This window comes from Capra hircus (assembly GCF_001704415.2).
Source record: "Capra hircus breed San Clemente chromosome X unlocalized genomic scaffold, ASM170441v1, whole genome shotgun sequence".
In the NCBI taxonomy this organism is placed as follows: domain Eukaryota; kingdom Metazoa; phylum Chordata; class Mammalia; order Artiodactyla; family Bovidae; genus Capra; species Capra hircus.
The window spans coordinates 31,284,800-31,290,615 of record NW_017189517.1 but is presented as its reverse complement, the minus strand read 5'-3'; the positions used below and the strand labels follow the sequence as shown (position 1 = coordinate 31,290,615).

The following is a 5,816-nucleotide window of genomic DNA, read 5'->3' as shown; positions in this document are numbered from 1 at the left end:
AATACGCTTTCTCCTTCATCCTCCTGAAGAGTCAGATCTTCCCAGCGCAAAAGAGAAAAGCACCCTCTATTAGTGACTTAAAACGCCGGTTGCCACTTACAGCTTCAGAGCGCAGTTTCAGATGCCTGCTCCTTGTAAACCCCGAACTGCCTAGAGAATTGTCCCTTTGGATGTGTATATACCATCCGGAACACTTGACTGGAAGCAGCCTGAATAGTTAAGTCCCCAGTTCCTCTTTCGCAGGCAACAGTTTAGAGAGTGCGGGAAAGGTAGTGAATCAGCTCTGCTTTGCCTTAGCGGCTGGGAGCCTCAGAGGGAGGAGATAAGAGAGAAGCTCGGAAGCAAAGTTGGTCTAAGCTTCCACTTTAACCCCTTCGAGGTTTCTTCATGAATCTGTAGGATTAGCGAAGACTCCCTGTTTTTTAGTAAAAGCCTCTTCATAGGACATTTAAGGAAATCAGATCTCCTGCTCAATTCAAGACTTTTTTCATCTTAGGTTTTATAGTAATTAATATATGTGTAGAATTGAAACCAAACATGACAGGATGTAGTGATATTTAAATAATTCCATTTTATAAACAGTATGTGTACATGTATTTCCCCAGGTTTGGGAAATGTGTTTTGTTTTTTTTTTTTAGGCACCAACTGAATTCTTATATTTTGAAGTTTTTGTGGAGATTTAACATCTGTCTTGGAATCTAGGTCTGAGTTTCTAATGGGGGGGGCGTCTAAGCTTTAAGTAGAATATATTTAAATAAGACATATTTATCCCGGGTATATGTACCATTATAAGTAATTCATCCAACTGTAGTTTAAGTGCCATTACTGTGTTTTATATGGGACTTCCCAGGTGGCACTAGTGATAAACAGCCTGCCAATGCAGAAGACACAAGAGATATGGGTTCAATCCCTGGGTTGGGAAGTTCCCTTGGAGATTCCCATGTTCCTCCATGTTCCTCCTCCCTTGCAGGAGGGCATGGCAACCTACTCCAGTAATCTTGCCTCAAGAATCCCATGGACAGAGAAGCCTAGCAGGCTTCAGTTGATAGGGTTGCACAGAGTCAGACACGACTGAAGCCACTTAGCACGCATGCACATGTTTTATATATTGTGGCAAGAGGAAGCAGATTAACATTTCTTGAGTGCTTACTCCATGTCAAGCATTTAATGTAGAGAATTTCATTTAATCCTTGCAACAACTCTGTAGTTTGGATATTATTATTCTCATTTTACAAATAAGAATTTATCAGGCAAGGGATGTTTGAGGATTTCCTGGGAATCAATCAAAAGTCTGCCATGCTAGAGATAGGGAGAACAAATGTGGGGTCACACTGGACACAGTCTAATAGAACCACCTAGATGTAGAGACCCCAGCAAGAGAAAAAAAAAGGCTGGAGATGACTGTTGGATTCCTAGGGGTGGAGGAAAGAGCTGTAAACTACCAACCTGGATATAAATTATAAACCCAGGTCTCCCAAATAGTATTGCTGAGGGATCCTCAGTCATGAGGACATTTAAAGAACCCAAAGAAGATCCAGAGACCTAGAGAGTGGGAAGCCATTTCTTCTACCGAGGAAGAAATGACCAATCCATTTACCTCTTGTCCTTCTTCCTGCTTCCACATTGGAACTGGCAAGTGGGGAGAGAAGGAAGAAAAGCTATCATCCCCCTCTTCTCCAAAGACAGATGGCCAACACCTATAGGCCTCAGTGTGGGGTGGGAGGGCAGACCTTATTTCTTAGTAAAACTTGAAGAATTTGATTAATATCTTAGACTGAATATATCCTGATTACTGAATCAAGACTGTGTTTTGTGATTTTGAGTGATTTTAGGACTGTTTATTCTTGAAGGAATGAACAGAAAAGTCATAGGCCTTGTCCAAGTTTCCATCCAAGGTCAGAGAAATTTTATACCAAAGGAGTATATTTTATTGGACATTAGGAGACAAAATAAAGTTGTGTTTTGATTCTATCATTAATTATACTTTAAAAAAATGCTGGTTATAAACGTTAATTCATTCCTTCCCTCAGTGAATATCTGAGTGCCTATGTGCTAAGAACAGGACATACTATGAAATGAAAAATAGTCCTTACCCTCAGATTGTTTATGACCTATGGCAGGGGTCAGCAAATGCTGACCTTTTTCTGTAAAGGGCCAGATAGTAAATATTTTAGACTTTAAGGGACACTTAAGATCTCTGTTGCATATTCTTCTTTTATAAAAAGATTTTATAAAAATCAATTCTATAAAAATGCAGAACCATTCTTGAGAGCTAAAAAGAGGTCACGGGTCAGATTTAGCCCACAGGCCCTTGTTTGCTGGCTCCTAATGTGTGGAAGAAACAAATTTTTTAAAACCACCAATTATCATACATTTCTTATATTTGAAGTTGTATTTAGGATCCTTGGGGAGGAGATACAGGAGAGCATTACATAACTCTAGGGAATTGTGACTTCCTGGAAGTGGCAATATGGTTAGAGATCTGAAGGATGAGTAAGAATTGGTCAGGGTTAGAGGAGGTGAGTCAGAGAAGGCAATGGCACCCCACTCCAGTACTCTTGCCTGGAGAATCCAAGGGATAGAGGAGCCTGGTGGACTGCCATCTCTGGGGTCACGCAGAGTCGGACACGACTGAAGCGACTTAGCAGCAGCAGCAGAGGAGGTGAGTGGTATTGAAGGCAGAGGGAGTTGCCTGTCCAGAGGCACCACAGCTTGACAGAGCTTAGTTCACTTTAGAAACTACAGAAGGGAAAACTGAATTTTACAGAGGATAAATTATTTGTTCAAGATCACACAACTAGTAAGTGATGGAGCTTAAAATCTTAACCCAGGTGTGCCTGAGTCTAAACCTATGCTCCTAACCACTGTATCATACTTCTGCCCTGGTACTAAAGCTCTTTCTATCTAAGATCCACTTCTTACTTTCTGCAAATCAGCAGCGCTTTCTGGCTCACTTCTGATTCCCCTGGGGGTAAAAGTGTCAAAGTTCTAGAAGGGCTTGCAAGACCTTAAAAATAAGAAAGTGAATCCATAATGTTGGATTGTCATGATTAGAATTCTAATTCTCCCTTTTAAAAATAACCCTTTAACTCAGTAAAACCTAGCTCACGCTATTCAAATTCAGAGCTTGCTTATTTCCTTTTTTAAAAGAAGGGTCCCCCCACCCCCAGCCTCAGCAGCCTCGGTAGCTAAGCTCTAGCACTGTGATAATGTAATTTCTTACCTTCTTGTTATATGTTTATAATGAGATAATAGCACTCTGACTTGGACTACATGTGGTGATTGGTCCAAGTACTGCTCCTATTTTCACCACTCACATTGATGACCTTGGCCAAATGAGTTTGCTAAGTATAGATTAAATCTGTCAATGTTTTCAATTGATTATGTGCTGGATTTTTATTTTCCCCATGGTTTGGAAAGCTAGGTTAGTCATGTAGCAGCTACCCCTCGGAAATGCTCACCTTAAAGTCTACCATGCATGTATATTTCAAATCATACTCTCATGGTACACCTTAAATATATATATATGAAATATATGTATATTTATTTATAAATCTATATGGCTGTTGTTTTTCAGTTGCTAAGTCATGTCCAACTCTTTGTGACCCCATGAACTACAGCATGCCAGGCTTTCCTGTATTCACTATCTCCCTGAGTTTGCTCAAACTCATGTCCTTGGAGTCAGTGATGCCATCCAACCATCTCATCCTCTGTTGACTCCTCCTCTTGCCCTCAATCTTTCCCAGCATCAGGGTCTTTTCCAATGAATTGGCTCCTTGCATTATGGCCAAAGTGTTGGAGCTTCAGCTTCAGCTTCAGCTTCAGCTTCAGCTTCAGCACCAGTCCTTCCAATGAATATTCTATCCCTAAAAGATCCCCTGGGGAAGAAAATCACTACCTGCTCCTGTATTCTTGCCTGGAGAATTCCATGGACAGAAGAGCCTGGCAGGCTACAGTCCATGGAGTCACAAAGAGTCGGATACAACTGAGAGACTAACACACATGCAGACATGTATTTCACATTGTACACCTTAAACTTCACGTGTTATATATCTGTTTGTTGTTGTTCAGTCGCTAAATCATGTCTAACTCTTTGCAACCTCATGGACTGTAGCACACCAGGCTTCCCCACCGGGCTTCCCTATTATCTCCCGGAGTTTGTTCAAGTGGTGCTGCTATCTAACTATCTCATCCTCTGTTGCTCCCCTTCTCCTGCCCTCAGTCTTTCCCAGCATCAGGGTTTTTTCCAATGAGTAGGCTTTTTGCATTGTGGCCAAAGTACTGGAGCATCAGCATCAGTCCTTCCAATGAACATTAAGGGCTGATTTCCTTTAGGATTGAGTGTTTTGATCTTCATGCAGTCCAAGAAAAGCCCAAGAAAAGCAAATCTGCCCCTGTATCCACTTTTTCCCCATCTATTTGCCATGATGAGATGGGACTGAATGTTATGGTCTTAATTTTTTGAATGTTGAGTTTTAAGCCAGCTTTTTTTTTTTTTTTTTTAGATATTTGAAATACAACTTTATTCTGATTCTAAACAAAAAAGAATGGGAATGACAGTAACAAACAAGATTCCATCTCTCAATATTGTCATGTGACTATAGCAGTCATATATTTGAAACTCAAGGAGGAAACAACTGTTCCAAAACACCTTAATATGCAGGTCCAAAAAAATGAAGTTTTTTTTTTTAAACTGCCGCATTGACTCCAAAGCCCATCCATCTCCTTCAGCGTCCAAAGATTAAGCACATGTTCTGTTTAGCTATGTAATAAAGTAGCAAACACGCTGCACCACTGACATCACAGAACAGTTGCATATAAAACTAGACTTCTGATGCTGGGCCCCAGCTTCACTTTCTCACAAGCCATCATCTTCATCCAGGAGAGCAGTTGTCTGAGCAGCCTCTAAATCATGCTTGTACTGTGCTGCCAAGGCTGGGTCCATGACCACTTTGGCAGGGCAAGAGCAGGCATGGTGACAAACTCCAGGTAATGGTCTCCGATCAGTTTTCTAGCAAGTCAGAGGAAGGGCTTTTCGAAGTTGTAGTTTCTTTTGGCAGAAATGTCATAGTACTGAAGATTCTTCTTTCAGTGGAAGACAACTGACTTTGCCTGAACCTTTCTGTCCATAATATCCACTTTGTTGTCACACAACACAATCAGGATGTTCTCACACACTCATACCAGATCTCTATACCAGTTAGGCACATTCTTGTATGTAACCCTCGATGTTACAGCAAACATTATAATGGCACACCGAGCTTGTATATAATAGCCATCTCTCAGTCCACCAAATTTCTCCTGACCAGTTGTATCCCATACATTGAACTTAATCAGTCCTCTGTTGGTATGGAACACAAGAGGATGGACCTCAACACCCAAGGTAGCTACATACTTCTCTAATTCACCAGTCAGATGATGTTTCACAAATGTAGTTTTTCGAGTAATACCATCACCAACCAAAACAAGTTTGAACTGAACTTGGAGTTTTCCTTGGCCAGCCATCACGATGTTATTTCCAGAAATGTCTCTGCGCTTGTCTGACTGCTAAGCCAGCTTTTTAACTCTCCTTTTTCACTTTCATTAAGAGGCTGTTTAGTTCCTGTTCACTTCCTGCCATGAGAGTGGTATCATCTGCATATTCGAGCTTGTCGATACTTCTCCCAGGAATCTTGATTTCTTCTTGTGATTCATCCAGTCCAGATTTCCCCACGATGTACTCTGCATATAAGTTAAATAAGCAGGGTAGCAATATATAACCTTGTCGTGGTCCCATGTCCAGTTCTAACTGTTATTTCTTGACCCACATACAATTT

The 5,816-nt window shown here is 41.0% G+C and overlaps 1 pseudogene; it reads right to left on the bottom strand.

Annotated features, from left to right (window-relative positions):
• Nucleotides 1–4,858: 4,858 nt before the first annotated feature.
• Nucleotides 4,859–5,505, bottom strand: LOC102185722 (annotated as a pseudogene).
• Nucleotides 5,506–5,816: the final 311 nt, after the last annotated feature.